The sequence below is a fragment of the Helianthus annuus genome, chromosome 17, assembly GCF_002127325.2.
Source record: "Helianthus annuus cultivar XRQ/B chromosome 17, HanXRQr2.0-SUNRISE, whole genome shotgun sequence".
In the NCBI taxonomy this organism is placed as follows: Eukaryota; Viridiplantae; Streptophyta; class Magnoliopsida; order Asterales; family Asteraceae; genus Helianthus; species Helianthus annuus.
In genome coordinates, this window is record NC_035449.2 from 137,213,703 (window position 1) to 137,230,765 (window position 17,063).

At 35.4% G+C, this 17,063-nt stretch overlaps 1 long non-coding RNA gene across 1 annotated transcript; it reads left to right on the plus strand.

The window, feature by feature from the left end:
- Nucleotides 1-5,612: 5,612 nt before the first annotated feature.
- On the plus strand, nt 5,613-14,142 carry LOC110885500. Its single transcript, XR_002562268.2, has 4 exons — nt 5,613-6,052; nt 7,143-7,639; nt 8,206-8,893; nt 13,392-14,142. It is a non-coding gene; the product is annotated as an uncharacterized LOC110885500 (long non-coding RNA).
- The last annotated feature ends 2,921 nt before the right edge of the window (nt 14,143-17,063 follow it).

The window sequence follows — 17,063 nt, forward strand, 5'->3', positions numbered from 1 at the left end:
TGGTCTCGAGTCGAGACTAGGAGTTCTCGACTCGCAACCTGTGTCGAGACTAAGTATGTAGCAGACTTCCTAATTTTCCATAATTTCAGCTCATGATTTCCGTAACAATAGCAAAGAGATTTGGCAGTTTCAAGTTAGACCAATTATCAGTTTTTATCATGTTTTCACCCGAAATCAAAACAGAAATCATGAACATTCAGTAAGCCTAATCATGATCTAAGCAAGACAATAACTTAAGTAATCATACGAACATACAATCGGGTCATCAACAAACATCCTAGTTCCTGTGCACATTAAATCGTTCAAAATAGTAAACTACCTATTCGGATCATCATCATAAATCAGTTACATGTTTTCAATCTATTTGATTTATATAAACCCTACCCATCATCATACATGAACCGATTACAAGAACATACAAGAACATCACATTAACAGTTTATACACTATCAATCATATTCACCATGTAGAGCATGCATAACACAATACCATATATAGTACAAATCGACAATAATACACTAACCGGATTAGAAGATGAACAAGAATTAGTCCGAAAACTGCAAAGAATGGAGGTGGGGTCGCCGGCTTCGAGAGAGAGAAGAGAGAGCAAGTAGGGTTTTGTGAGTGTTGTGATTTTTGATAAAAGTGTGAGAGGGTTACAACACTCCCATGTTTAATCGACTAAGGGAGGATGGGCCGAACCCAGCTTGGGCTGCCCTATAGGTTCCGGTTACAATCATACGGCCTAAATGGGCTTATCCAAACGGTTCAAGCTAATTAAGTTGTGCGACCCAACCGAGCTTGTGTGCATTGTGCGATCGGGTGCAGGTTGTGCGGTTCGGTTCATATAACACATATACACATTCAAATATCACATAATCATGCATTCATTCAATTAGTATAGTTCACATAAGCACGTAACGTTACACGAAAGTAGGTTCGAAATACGAGTTGTCACATTATCCCCAACTTAAAAGAAATTTCGTCCCGAAATTGGTACGCACTTACTGAGGAAGCTAGGTAAGTTGTATAGGTAAGTTATATCGTTCACTGGTTTTCCTGGGGTGTCACATTGGCGTCTCACCAACCAAAAGCTGCCACGTGTCTGACAGAAAAGTCAGACGTCTTGTCGTCTTGGCTGAGACGTTTCAGACTGCTTGAGACGTTTCGTTATGGCTGGCCATTTATCCAGATGGCTTGAGACGTTTCCGGACGGCTTGAGCCATTTAACTCTATTTAGCCGGCTACATCAGCTCGAGCCGGATAAGACGTTTTGTTGTACGTATTGAAGACGGTTTGTACGATTGTAAGACGTTTTGTACGACTTTAAGACGTTTTGTTAGAAACATTTAATGCGTTTTTATATTTTTTTTTATTTTAACACATTTGTTGCAATTAATTAGGTGGAACCCTTATTTAAGATTCAAAAAGTTTGTTTGTTTTTAGTAAATATCTCACAACATGAGGGTGAGGTTTGTTGTTTATCCTGGGGGAAGTGGGATGTCATTAACGGAAACATTGAGTATGTTACTGATGGCGATTCAAGGAGACGTGGTTTAGAAGTTGAAACATATCATTCATATAATAGTTTTGTAAACTATGTTTCTAACATGTGTGATACTCCAAACATTACACGATTGTCATACCGGATGTCTACGTTTACTGATCCGATCGATATAATTAATGATCGAGATGTTAGATTTTTATTTGATTTGGCGATGCAGAATCCTTTTGAATTATATAAATTATATGTTATTCAAGAGTCTGATGTTGGTTCCTCTGGTTTTTCTTCTTTAAACAACTTCAAAGCTCCAGATCTAAATATTTCAGTAAAAGAAAGTGTTGATGTTTTAAACGATGAGTGTCCTATTTTAGAAAATAATTTTGAAAAATCATCCATGTCTAACAACGAATCAGGTTCTTCATCTATAGTGTTTGAGGCTGGTCATATATTCAATAACAAAGAAGAGATGAAGCTCGAGTTGGGAAAGAAATGTTTGTTAGAGCATTTCGAGTTTAAAGTTGATAGATCATCTAAGACACGGTATGAAGTTTCATGCATGGGTGATGGTTGTGAATGGCGATTTAAGGCATATGCTATTCCTTGTGGTAGTTTATGGTTTGTTAAACGTATGAACGATAGACACACCTGTTCGAAGACGCAAACACACCCACATTTCTGTCAGGCTAACCCAAAGGTTTTGGGTCACTTTTTAAAGGAACAACTAAAAGACAGTGGTAGGATATATCGAGCGAAAGAGATTGTCAAAGATATTAGACAAAGGTTCGAGGTTGAGATAACAAACCTTCAAGCTTAGCGTGGTAAAAGCTATGCACTTGAACTTCTACAAGGAACAACCCGAGACTCTTTTGCCGAATTACCAATATACTGTTACAATTTGAAGCTTGCAAATCCTGGAAGCGTTACTCACATCTTGGTTGACAAGCAGAGTCGTTTTGAAATGGTTTTTGTTGCTTTAGGTGTTGCGGTAATTTACACATTTTCTTTTGTACTTGCTCTTATTTTTTTTAAAGTAACATGGGTTTTGCTCTTATTTCGTTTTCATTAATTTTCAGATTCGTAGCTTTATGTTTAATCTAAGACCTGTCGTTATCATTGACGCAACACACCTAAAGGGTGAATTTAAAGGGACGTTGTTTTTAGCAGTGGGCATGGATGGAAATAATCAGATTTTACCACTTGCTTATGGCATTGGAAAATCAGAGGATGGTGAATCTTGGACATGGTTTCTCTCAAAGCTTAGAGACTATGTTGGTGAAATAGCAGATATGGCGATCATTTCAGATAGAGCGAATTCTATACATGTAGGTGTTAGAAACGTGTTTCCACGTGTGTACCACGGGTTGTGTTGTAATCATTTAATGATGAATTTACGTTTGCCGTCGTCTAAAAAAAAGTACGAGGCACTATGGTGGAAGACATGTAAATCTTATCGGATGTTTGACTTTAACGAGTCATTCAATGCTTTGTGTCTTGCTGTTCCTAGAATACGCCAGGTTTTAACAAATATTGGGTTTGGTAGATGGGCAAGAGCTCATTGTCCCGGCAATCGATACCACTATATGACATCTAATAGTGCGGAGTCTATTAACTCTTTGTCTAGATTCTCGCGTAAGATGCCGATAACGTAACTTATCGAATTCTTCCGCGGGTCTGTACAAAAATGGTTTTATGACCGTCGACTGCAGGGCATGCAGGAGAGCCATTCACTGACTCAGTGGGCACAGAAGAAAATTTTAAAGAAAATTGAAGGGTCTAGAACCTGGACTGTTGCAGGCATCCGGGTAAACAGTTTTGTTGTTGAAGACGGTGGGAAAAGGGGTGTAGTTGATTTTTTAAATCGTTCGTGCAGCTGTCGTGTCTGGCAAGTTTCTGGTCTACCTTGTGGGCATGTATTTGTTGTTTCAAGATTTTTGGGTGAAGCTAACTGCAGTCATTATGCTTTCTCGTGTTATTCAAACGAAGTATACAAAAAACGTATGAAGAATCGATTAATCCTCTGCCTCATAGGTCTGAATGGGTGATACCAGAAGGCCTTGGCAGTGTATTACCCCCGCATATTACAAAACGTCAATCTGGTCGTCCAAAAGAAAACACCTGAATCTTGTCTCGTGGGGAAGAACCTGTTCCGGTTTATTGTTCGCGGTGTCGAACATACGGACATGTTCGTGACGTTTGTTTAGATCCAATGAAATCACAGATTCGTTCACATAAATCATCAGGCAAAGGAAAAGGAAAAGTGAAAGAGACAGAAACCCAGAGTCCAACGGATGACATTTTTCCATCTTATAATTTAGCAGAATTTTAATAATAGCTTAGTTTTTTTATGTTTTATTTAGGAAAATCATGTAACAAATTCTGTAACCGCAATAGTAATTAGTACTTTTAATTTATATAAGAATTAAATTTTACAATGCGTACATCCAGCCATCAAAAATTACTTGGTGTGTAGCGCCCGGCGTAGAGTTCATCAGCCATGTAGCGTCTATATCTAACACAAGCATCCTGCATGTTTACTTCGTTCCATGTTAATGAACGGTTGTTAACTAGATTTTCCAATAGCATACATATGATAACACCTGAGTTTCGACCAATATGAGCTCCGTGGTCAGGCCACACAACATCCCCGCAATACTCTAAGGCTTCTACACCATCTTTCCCTGATTGTTGCCAGTATGATATTTTCCTGTGTATGCAAAATCCTTCTCTGCAATTACTTAGGTTACAGTTATTGGGAAAATAAGCATATATTTTAAGCGAACGCATATTTATTTTTAGAAGTAACCAGTGGTTTTCGTTGTGCGCTACGAGCATGTAAATCTGCAAAAATTTGAAACGTAAATAAGCCCAGGAAAAGGTATTATTTTCAGGGAATTTTTTAAAGTTACAAATTTTTTAAAAAATCAATATTTTTTTATAAAACAAATATTTAAAAAAATCAATATTTTTTTATAAAACATAAAATACAGAAAGTTTATTTTTAAATTTATTAAAAAACGTACAAGTCTATTATTTCGTTGTCAATTGTTGGTGTAAAAAAGTAAAGATCTTCAAATTTAAAAAAAAGCGTACATTCCGAATAATCATATTTCACAATGTACCGTATCAACGTGCCAAAAGGGAGGAAAAAATTCTTTTGAACCATCTCCATATCCGTAGGCCTCTCTATTTTGTTCTATTATCATGTTAAAAAAAGTAGGCGGGACAACTGTCCACCGATAATCATTTGACGACATCACCTTTAACCGTCTATGAAGCTCCCGTTGATACATAAGCTTGTTGCACCATGCATTGATATGCTAAGAAAAATATGGTAAACGTTTGACAAAAAAAAATAACACTATCATTAACATGAAAGGTATTTCGAAGGTACCGTTTCCTGAATAAATCCGTTTCCACAAAATCCAAGTAATCGGCCCCACCATTCTTTTCCGAGAGGTGTTTTACCCATGTAGGTTGAGTAGCAAGTTGGAGTATCGCCGTCATAGTAAAACTCTAGAATATTTGGCGACCAATGTTCAAACCGATCATTTTGGTTTATCCAAATGGTGCGTTGCACGAAATGAGGAATGTTTGAGTAAGACATCCGTTGTGGCATTATTGACATAGTGAGGGCACACATATATATACACACATGTTCACAATAAAAATAATTAATATAAAATATAATATTCAAAACATATATACAAATAATTCTGTTTTATAAAATATAAATTAATACAAATCATTGAATAAAATCAATATCGTCCTCTTGTATCTCGTTGACTAATTCTTTAGGAATAAGCGAGTTGTAGAAAAGTATCAACATATGGCGCCTCATCCTTGTAGCCGTTATGCATGTGTCTTCACCATCATTTAGTGGTTTTTTGTAAATCAACCGGTCTAGAAATATACAAACCCAAACCCCACAGTCCTCTAATGGTCCTGACTGTTGTGGCACATCATCTGCATATACTATTTCAAACGGATACTTTAACGGTAAAGGTTTGTTGTCATAGTATGTAACACCCCGAAAACAGGTTTGGTAATTAAACCCCGTTAATACTAAAGACGGGGAAAGTACCGTTAGTGGTAAAAGTAAACCGGAAAATATTAGGAATCAAGTGAATAATCCTAATATTAATTAAAAGTGAATAAGAGCCTCCAGGAAAAATAGAATGGATAAAAGGCCCGATTTAACGGGACTTAAACTAAAACGGGTTTTTGAACAAGATGAATAACTAGGAAAATTATAACCTAGTTAACTACAAGTCTAAAAATAACTTAAATAGGGTTAAAACAACAAAACCTTATGGTAAACAAAAGTGAGGGACTAATATTGTCAAAACTTAAACTTATATTACTAAATTAGTGAAAACAAAACCAAATACCCCATAATTGAGGTGTCTGGTCGTACAAGAAGCAGGAGGGCGACAAGGGTTCTTCACCAAACCCTAACTCTCACAAAAATTGATCAATTGAAGGATCAAATCAAGTCCAAAACGAAAATCGAGCATAGATTAATGATCCCCATTGTAAGGAGATCATAAGGTATGTAAAATTTTATAAAAATTCTCTACTTGAAATTCTCATGAATTTGGGGAATTCGAAATTGGTTGATGCATGCTTGTTATATGGATGAAATAGGAACATTGTAATGTTTAGAAGTAAACCCTAGACAAGATATGTTGAAATCGTGCCTAATTCTAGTAAAAATCCATGAACACCATTGAAGGTGATTGTTGTTAGGGTTTTTGATTGCTAAAATAATGTTATGAGGTCAAGAACATGCTTAAATTGAAAGCTGAATTCAAACGGCTCTTGATCAGAATTTACAGCCGACTTGTATTGGCTGTAACGTGGACAAAACTTGACAAAAACGTTTGTTTCTTAAGTCTAAAATGTAATTCCAGGGAATATCTTTAAAACCCCACTGGAATCGCATTTTTTCGACGAAAATTGAGCGTTTTATGAATTTTTCCGTATCAAAGGTTCAAGCTGCGTTTTCTGGCAGAATTTGCAGCCCATTACGAACGTCATAACTAAATTTAGGAATTGAGTTATGATCTCAAATTCTTACTGTAGAAAGTATTAAGTGATTAGAAGAATTACCAATTGGAATTTCGTCAATCGGATAAACGAGGAATTTTTAATGAATTTTTCCGTAAGCTGCAGTCAGAATTGACGAATCTGATTGCAGCTTAGTAGATGAATTTTTACGAATTTTTGGTAAAGAGTTAGATCTTGAAATTTTAACACAAGTTCTAACCCTCCGAGGGGTACGCCACACAAAAAAAATCATAATTTTTGAAGGCTTGTAAACAGGTTAAACAAGTCACCAAAAACAGCCCATTTTCAGTAATATGAAACATCTAAATGAAATCGCGGCCTACTAGTTAGTATGTAAAATTTGATTTCGTTAAGAGGTCGGATGAAATATGCCTAAGTGAGTTCATTGAACCAAATGTGCATTTGAATATGTTGATAAGTCAATTGAATTTTAAAAAGTCGAACCGACCAATGATTAGATCGAATGAAAATTTTGATATGGACGAATGATAAATTCGACATAAAACCCGTAGGATGGAATAGTCGTAAATGATTATGACTAATCTAACCACCTTACGAAATATGATGATAGCTTGACACCTAACGAGGTAGATGGAAGCTTGTGGATGAAGCGGGTCAAACGGAGCAAGTACGGAAAGAAAAGCGAGGCATGGATGCAAGGTAAGTGAAACTTACACCTTTTAGTAAAATAAATGTTCATCCTATAAGTTTCAAATACACTAAGAATAATTTTCAAGATATGGTTCCCGACGCGAAATAATACGGGTCAGAACTAACATAAATGATAAAAACCATGTTTAATGGTAAAAGAGATAGAACGGTAAATTAGCCATGAAAAGCTAATTATAAAAATGGGTTTTTGAACGGCAACTATAAGTAAGCCTAATGAATAAAAAGAGTAAAATGGGTCAAATAGTAATGTGGATACCATTTGACAAATATCGACTAATAAGCACTTGTCGAGTTTTATGCTTACAGGATAAAGTAGCTTATGAATTAGCGTTGCTATGAATTAGCAAATTTTCGAGACAAGGTATTAAAACGGGTCAATGTATTGATCCGAGCCAGGTACGTATAATTATGTTATAGTTAAAAGTGATTAAAGCATGGATATTGCTTCGTAACATGATTGATTGTTCTATTGTTGACAATTGAATATTGACATATTAAAACACGAGAATTTAATATGTTGGTTGTTAGAATAAAAGATTCGAGAAATTGGTATGGGCAACACAAACAAAACAGTCAAAAACTTACATGTGTAGAGGCTACCGTAAATTACCCCTGTGTTACGGTGGAACCATAGTTTTCCAGAAGCCACTGTAACTTACGGTGACTACCGTAAGTTACGGTGGAGCCCTAAAATTGAATATTGAACTTTGTCTATTTTCTGAAATCAAATCCGTTTTTAAACGTAGTATTGATTACGTAATATTCCTAAGAATTTCTAACATTAAGATTTGTTAAAATCTTTAGTTTTGCTCGCGGCACGCGAAAGATCAAGAGGAGTCTGTCGCGTGGCGCGACAGACTAAATTCCGAGATTTTATTTGTTTTTGATTGTTCGATAGTAGAACTTGATTATACTAATATTTAAGATATCGAAACTAACTTTTAAGTTGGTTTTGATCTTAGGTGAATATCAAGAGTACCCGGATGAGGATCAAGCGCGAAAAGAACCGAACACATGAAAAAGAAGCTTCCGCACGTTGCATCGTTGTTATTTCTAAATGACGAATCTAATTACATTCTGTTGTATCATTTTCACATTGTAAAAGTTTAAATAAACCCGTATTTTCATAAGTATATGTAGTCGTAATTACTTATTTCTTTTCGTAATTTATACGAAAAGCGCTAAATAATAGTACGGGTGTTACAAGTTGGTAATCAGAGCTCAAGGTTAAAAGAATAAAGTGTTCGGTTCGAGGCTTGATCGCAAATCCGGTAAGTACATGTATATCAATAGTTTGATATGATTAAAGTGCTGAGAACAACACATATGGTTATCGTGTAATACACGTTACACCAATAAAATCGATATAGAATAGATATAGTCAATGAAATTACACGCGTTGATGCGTATAATAGAAAAGCCTTGTATTATAATACGGGCATCCTTTAATGTTGAAATTATTAACATTTGTATATGTTTTAGTTGAAGGACATTCGCATATGAGGATAGCGAGAGCTTAACAAATTACGGATATGGTAGAAGAACGGTCCGAAGTATGACAAGAGGAGCATGCTCACCAAGGACTAAATCGCGTAACGACCGCGAACAAAGTTAAAGGCAAGAAACGCCCGTCGGGGCAAGCATTACCAGGTGCACACTTTTAAATTTAATTGCACAAGTAGTAATATGCAACAAACACGTAAGTAATGACGGTTGCATACACATATGACAGAACTTAGAAAACCTGATTTCCAAGAGAAATTGAATAGAAAATGTGTTATTCACGATGATGAATAACAAATGAGTAACAAGATTAGTTCATATGGAAACTTGGACGGTGGTAATATTCCAAGTGGAAAACTCTCAATATAATGCTATTGAGAAGAGAAGCGATCACAATAACGGGTGCGATTATATAATAGTTTGATAGAGAAAAAAAAACATTTTATATGTTCAAATGTAAAACTCGTAAAACTAACGATTGCTGTTTTGGAAATTAAATAAAGTTTTACTAAATAAAATAAAAGGTATGAAATAAATAGAGGCGTTACTTGCATAGGGTGTGATGTGAAAACTATAAAAAGGTCATGTGTATCATGTGTCGATCGCTTACTCTGGCCAAGTAAGTAGTGGCATATGATACAATGAACTTCTTGTAGCGGACACATTTACGTCCGATGTAGTAAGGACGGGGTGAGTGGGACGAATTAAAAGGTACCCAAAAGAATGAGATAAGCGAAATATTTAATCATAATGTAAACGCGCGGCCGAGTGACGGAAGCGTATTACATTAGGATAATGAGCCCGAATGAAGAGACAAAGAAACATGTAAAATGATTTAGACATGAATCGGGAGGGAGTGTACTTACATTCGAACCCGGAAAACGTAAACATGTAAAATGATTTAGACATGAATTGGGAGGGAGTGTACTTACACTCGAACCCGGAAAATGCAAACATGTAAAATGATTTAGACATGAATCGGGAGGGAGTGTACTTACATTCGAACCCGGAAAACGTAAATATGTAAAATGATTTAGACATGAATTGGGAGGGAGTGTACTTACACTCGAACCCGGAAAACGCAAACATGTAAAATGATTTAGACATGAATTGGGAGGGAGTGTACTTACACTCGAACCCGGAAAACACAAACATGTAAAATGATTTAGACATGAATTGGGAGGGAGTGTACTTACACTCGAACCCGGAAAACGCAAACATGTAAAACGATTTAGACATGAATTGGGAGGGAGTGTACTTACATTCGAACCCGGAAAATGCAAATATGTCCCTTAACGGGTCGTTTTTGTAAAACGTCAAACTCAAGGACAAAGTTGGAATATAAAAAAAAAGGGGAAACGAGGTCTTAATGCATACCAGGAGGGTTGCAATAATAACGACTTCGGTAAAACACCCGGTTGATGGGTAAGAATTAAACACATGCGTAAACCAAGAGACATGAACGAGGGTTGAAAATTCAAAAGATTTGGATTATGAATTATGACTATAAAATTTCGTAAAAGAAATTTTGAATAAATATGTTCAACTATTTTAAAGTTGAACGAGTCGAATATAATATTATGCCGAACGACATGAGTAAACGCAAGCAGGATAATGGTAGCATTAAAAACAAGAGAATAATGAGCCCGGTAATGAGACATAATCAAATATTAATGTATGTAAATAGGATAGTGATGAGCATAAGATAAACCGACGTGTAAATGACGTGAGAAGTCATAAAATCGGAAAATTTGTTCGAAAGAAAATAATGTAGCCTTAGACTACGGTCAAGGTTAAACAAAATCCAAAAGTAAAGGTGAATAATTCTAAACATATAAGGAGTGCCTTAACGCTATATGCGTATATAAACGTATACACATTGAATAAAGACTCGAATAAAAGATTATCTACGTGATCATCATAACCTACGGGATATTAATTAGTGTAAAGGTCTACGGGGCCAAAATGACCCATGGGTCATGAATTGAAGCAAAGGGATCATAAGGGTCTCGCCTTAAAGAGGTGAAAACATAAGGAGATAGCTTACGAGGTTAAGTGAAGGAACCTACGGGTCAATAGTGTAAGGTGAGGGAATTTGTTACGATTCCCCGCATAAAGTAAGAACGGAAAACAATAAATTATGAGTTGTTAATTTCCTTGATATGGATAATTGACAAAAGTTAAAGGGAAGATGCTAGACTAAAACTCCGGTTTTTGTAAGAAATGACGTTTTTACGAATATGAATTCTGATAGACGAATATGTAGTAAGCTTGAAAGATATAAGTCTTGACACTGATAAGTGCAAGACGATACATTCGAAAAGAAAGGTTGGAATAAACCTAAACATGACGTGACGCGGTCACGGTCAAGAGAAGTAATGTGAAGTAATCATATTACGACCCGAGTGATGGGTACAAAGTAACTGGACTGATAAGTGTAGTTAGTGAGATCAGTTAAGGTCGAAACTCAAATTAAGAAATTGTTTAACACGTTATTCACTACGAAGAGTAATGTAGAATAAACATAATTTATAAACCTATGAGACTAAGTGGCCAAAGTTTGGCGACTCGGTCAAGTAAACAACAAAGGTATATAGATACAAGAGATAAAGTGACGGCCCATGAAACCTCACTAACAGAAAATATTGATCACTTATTTGAGGGATCATAAAGCTATAAGTTCACGAACAAAAGAATAATTGCTAAAAGTGAAAGATTTCACCAAGGACCTTTAAACGGGTCAAAACGATGGATTCATAAATAATTTGATAGTATATGAAAGCGATGGATATCACTAAGTTAACTAGGCTAGTGGAAATAACGAGGTTACGTTATTTCAAGATTGCACTATGTAACATGAGATATGTAGACAATTAGTAACCAAAAGGATATTGCCATGCTTTTCTGGTAATACTAATAATTGGTCAAAGTAAAAGTAACGTTTAAAAGATTTCTCGGATCAAATGCATTGAGTTTAAACTCGATGAATTAAGCAAGAAAAGGTTTCGAGGACGAAACCTCTTTAAGGGGGGTAGACTTGTAACTCCCCGAAAACAGGTTTGGTAATTAAACCCCGTTAATACTAAAGACGGGGAAAGTACCGTTAGTGGTAAAATTAAACCGGAAAATATTAGGAATCAAGTGAATAATCCTAATATTAATTAAAAGTGAATAAGAGCCTCCAAGAAAAATAGAATGGATAAAAGGCCCGATTTAACGGGACTTAAACTAAAACGGGTTTTTGAACAAGATGAATAACTAGGAAAATTATAACCTAGTTAACTACAAGTCTAAAAATAACTTAAATAGGGTTAAAACAACAAAACCTTATGGTAAACAAAAGTGAGGGACTAATATTGTCAAAACTTAAACTTATATTACTAAATTAGTGAAAACAAAACCAAATACCCCATAATTGAGTACAAGAAGCAGGAGGGCGACAAGGGTTCTTCACCAAACCCTAACTCTCACAAAAATTGATCAATTGAAGGATCAAATCAAGTCCAAAACGAAAATCGAGCATAGATTAATGATCCCCATTGTAAGGAGATCATAAGGTATGTAAAATTTTATAAAAATTCTCTACTTGAAATTCTCATGAATTTGGGGAATTCGAAATTGGTTGATGCATGCTTGTTATATGGATGAAATAGGAACATTGTAGTGTTTAGAAGTAAACCCTAGACAAGATACGTTGAAATCGTGCCTAATTCTAGTAAAAATCCATGAACACCATTGAAGGTGATTGTTGTTAGGGTTTTTGATTGCTAAATAATGTTATGAGGTCAAGAACATGCTTAAATTGAAAGCTGAATTCAAACGGCTCTTGATCAGAATTTACAGCCGACTTGTATTGGCTGTAACGTGGACAAAACGTGACAAAAACGTTTGTTTCTTAAGTCTAAAATGTAACTCCAGGGAATATCTTTAAAACCCCACTGGAATCGCATTTTTTCGACGAAAATTGAGCGTTTTATGAATTTTTCCGTATCAAAGGTTCAAGCTGCGTTTTCTGGCAGAATTTGCAGCCCATTACGAATGTTATAACTAAATTTAGGAATTGAGTTATGATCTCAAATTCTTACTGTAGAAAGTATTAAGTGATTAGAAGAATTGCCAATTGGAATTTCGTTAATCGGATAAACGAGTAATTTTTAATGAATTTTTCCGTAATCTGCAGTCAGAAGTGACGAATCTGATTGTAGCTTAGTAGATGAATTTTTACGAATTTTTGGTAAAGAGTTAGATCTTGAAATTTCAACACAAGTTCTAACCCTCCGAGGGGTACGCCACACAAAAAAATCATAATTTTTGAAGGCTTGTAAACAGGTTAAACAAGTCACCAAAAACAGCCCATTTTCAGTAATATGAAACATCTAAATGAAATCGCGGCCTACTAGTTAGTATGTAAAATTTGATTTCGTTAAGAGGTCGGATGAAATATGCCTAAGTGAGTTCATTGAACCAAATGTGCATTTGAATATGTTGATAAGTCAATTGAATTTTAAAAAGTCGAACCGACCAATGATTAGATCGAATGAAAATTTTGATATGGACGAATGATAAATTCGACATAAAACCCGTAGGATGGAATAGTCGTAAATGATTATGACTAATCTAACCACCTTACGAAATATGATGATAGTTTGACACCTAACGAGCTAGATGGAAGCTTGTGGATGAAGCGGGTCAAACGGAGCAAGTACGGAAAGAAAAGCGAGGCATGGATGCAAGGTAAGTGAAACTTACACCTTTTAGTAAAATAAATGTTCATCCTATAAGTTTCAAATACACTAAGAATAATTTTCAAGATATGGTTCCCGACGCGAAATAATACGGGTCAGAACTAACATAAATGATAAAAAACCATGTTTAATGGTAAAAGAGATAGAACGGTAAATTAGCCATGAAAAGCTAATTATAAAAATGGGTTTTTGAACGGCAACTATAAGTAAGCCTAATGAATAAAAAGAGTAAAACGGGTCAAATAGTAATGTGGATACCATTTGACAAATATCGACTAATAAGCACTTGTCGAGTATTATGCTTACAGGATAAAGTAGCTTATGAATTAGCGTTGCTATGAATTAGCAAATTTTCGAGACAAGGTATTAAAATGGGTCAATGTATTGATCCGAGCCAGGTACGTGTAATTATGTTATAGTTAAAAGTGATTAAAGCATGGATATTGCTTCGTAACATGATTGATTGTTCTATTGTTGACAATTGAATATTGACATATTAAAACACGAGAATTTAATATGTTGGTTGTTAGAATAAAAGATTCGAGAAATTGGTATGGGCAACACAAACAAAACAGTCAAAAACTTACATGTGCAGAGGCTACCGTAAGTTACGGTACCACCGTAACTTACGGTAGAGGTCAGAAGGCTACGGTAAATTACCCCTGTGTTACGGTGGAACCAGAGTTTTCCAGAAGCCACCGTAACTTACGGTGACTACCGTAAGTTACGGTGGAGCCCTAAAATTGAATATTGAACTTTGTCTATTTTCTGAAATCAAATCCGTTTTTAAACGTAGTATTGATTACGTAATATTCCTAAGAATTTCTAATATTAAGATTTGTTAAAATCTTTAGTTTTGCTCGCGGCACGCGAAAGATCAAGAGGAGTCTGTCGCGTGGCGCGACAGACTAAATTCCGAGATTTTATTTGTTTTTGACTGTTCGATAGTAGAACTTGATTATACTAATATTTAAGATATCGAAACTAACTTTTAAGTTGGTTTTGATCTTAGGTGAATATCAAGAGTACCCGGATGAGGATCAAGCGACGAAAAGAACCGAACACATGAAAAAGAAGCTTCCGCACGTTGCATCGTTGTTATTTCTAAATGACGAATCTAATTACATTCTGTTGTATCATTTTCACATTGTAAAAGTTTAAATAAACCCGTATTTTCATAAGTATATGTAGTCGTAATTACTTATTTCTTTTCGTAATTTATACGAAAAGCGCTAAATAATAGTACGGGTGTTACATAGTAACCATACAAACGAAGCCAATGGTCAAAAACAAAATTTATGTGGCAAACCACTTCCGTTCTTCCTTTTTCCAATTCTCGCATACCCATCAAGCTACCAAAAAAAACAAGCATTGATTAAAAGTCATACCTTTTGAGAGTAAAACTATTAAATAATCAGCGTTTACGAATTTTTACCTGTCGTAAATAGTGAGGGTCTGGTTAACCAGGTTGAAAACTCCTAAAAACCAGTGAATTGATGGTATAAATAACGGTACATACACCTCGTCAACGCTAAATATCCGAGGAAAAGGCTCTACAGCCCCGTTGAATTAACATTCGAACTTCTGATCCAAAGTTTGACAATGCATCTGGAAAATACGGGGGTAAAATGGACCAACGGTCGGATGGATTTCTTGAATTATACATGTGTAGCATCCATCCAAAAAGGTGCTGTCATAAGTTTGGACAATTTTAGCGAAAGTTTATAGGAAACTATAGTATATTTAGTATTAACAAATTTACCTCATCGCTTAACCAGCCAGTCCCGTCAGTGCCTAGCAAGGCCGCCCAGAAATCAGGACCAACATAGCCGCCTGCTGTGAGTGTTAGTTGTCTAACGCCGCTAGTTGGTGCCCAATTTTTTATCTTTTGAAATAAATTATCTTCATCATTTGCTATCTTTTTTGGCTCCAGCTTGAGGTTTCTGTAAACTACAAACGGTGACAGCACAGCCTTGGCGGGCTTCACAAGCCTTTCGGACCGCCTCAGTTTAATCATCTCCGGATCCTCATCCTACAATTACATTATTTAAGAGGTAAATTAACAAAACGTACATGGATAACAAAAATAAACATATACGCAGGCCAAACTTACGGCTTCTTCGGTAACATTTTCGGGATTTGCAGACACGTGATACACTTCCTTATCGAAGTTAAAATAGGAATCAGCTGCCGCCTACAAATTTTAAAAAAATGTTAGAAACATTTTCAAATAAATTTATTTTTTAGATTTTTATAACCAAATAAATGGGTTACATTATCATCTTCTTTTTGCGATTGGTCCATCGGTGTTCGTATGTGGCTTGGAGTATTAATCGGAGCCATACGAAAAGTTTGCAACAACTCCGACTTGAGCATATCAGTCAACGCCCGGTTGTTTGAGTACATCGTTTGCAACAACTCCGAGTTGAGCATGTCAGTCAACGCCCGGTTGTTTGATAACATCATTGACTGAAATTTAGAGACAAGCTGCTCTTCAGAATAAAATCTTGATGAAAACTGACCGGGACCAGCATCCCGTTGCAAGTCAGCCGTCTTTAACGGAATATCATCCGTCTGAACCGGTATTTCAGGTGCAAATCCATGCGTTTGAGGCACCTGAACTTCATCATCGCTGAGCAAGCCGGCAATGTAGTCCTTCTATGGCTGGCCGTAGTTTTGACTCGGGCCGATTGGATTATGAATTGGAGGGGGTAATTCAGTCGCCATAGCAGGATTAAAAATTTGACGTTCAAGGTCCAAATAATCCGAGCTTGAAATATACCACTGTATCTCGGCCTCAAACATAGTTGGTAGTATAAAGTTTAGCGGTTTATATTCACGTATCTAACAGATTGAGAACGAAACATTTTACAAAAAAAATGTTAAAAACTAACAAAGGTTCAAACTGTTAACTGTTGGAAATTTTATTTTTATAATTTTTTAATTTTACAATTTTAACAGTTTTTATTTTATAATTTTATAATTTTATCGGTTTTCATGATTTTTTATAATTATATTTTTTTTAAATTAATAAAGGTTGTAACTGTTAAAATGTTTAATTTGTTTTTATAATTTTATAATTTTTTATAAAATTATAATTTGAAACTAATAAAGGTTGAACTCTTAACGGTATGAAAATTTATTTTTATAATTTTTTAATTTTATAGGTTGAAACTGTTATCGGTTTTTAAAATATAGTTATTTAAAATTATAAAATTTTATAAAATAGCAATTTACCTTTATTGCATTCGCTAAGATGCCATCAACACTACCCTTCATCAGCTTTTGTCCTTCTTTCCATCCTAAAAATCTCGGGATGGTCTGAGCATTGAAATACCCCCTCCTGTGTTTGAATTCCGGAAATACCTCTAGAATCCACATCTGTAATGCATTAACATATTTACCAGCTATTAGTATACAAATTAAAACGAACATTACACTTAAAATATAAAATATAAATTATATATATACGATTTCTCAGGTACCTTAAAGGGCCAAACAAATCCAACTAACGAAAAACCCTTCGCGTCTTCCTTTTAACGAACGTGCATATCATACACGTTCGTATACGT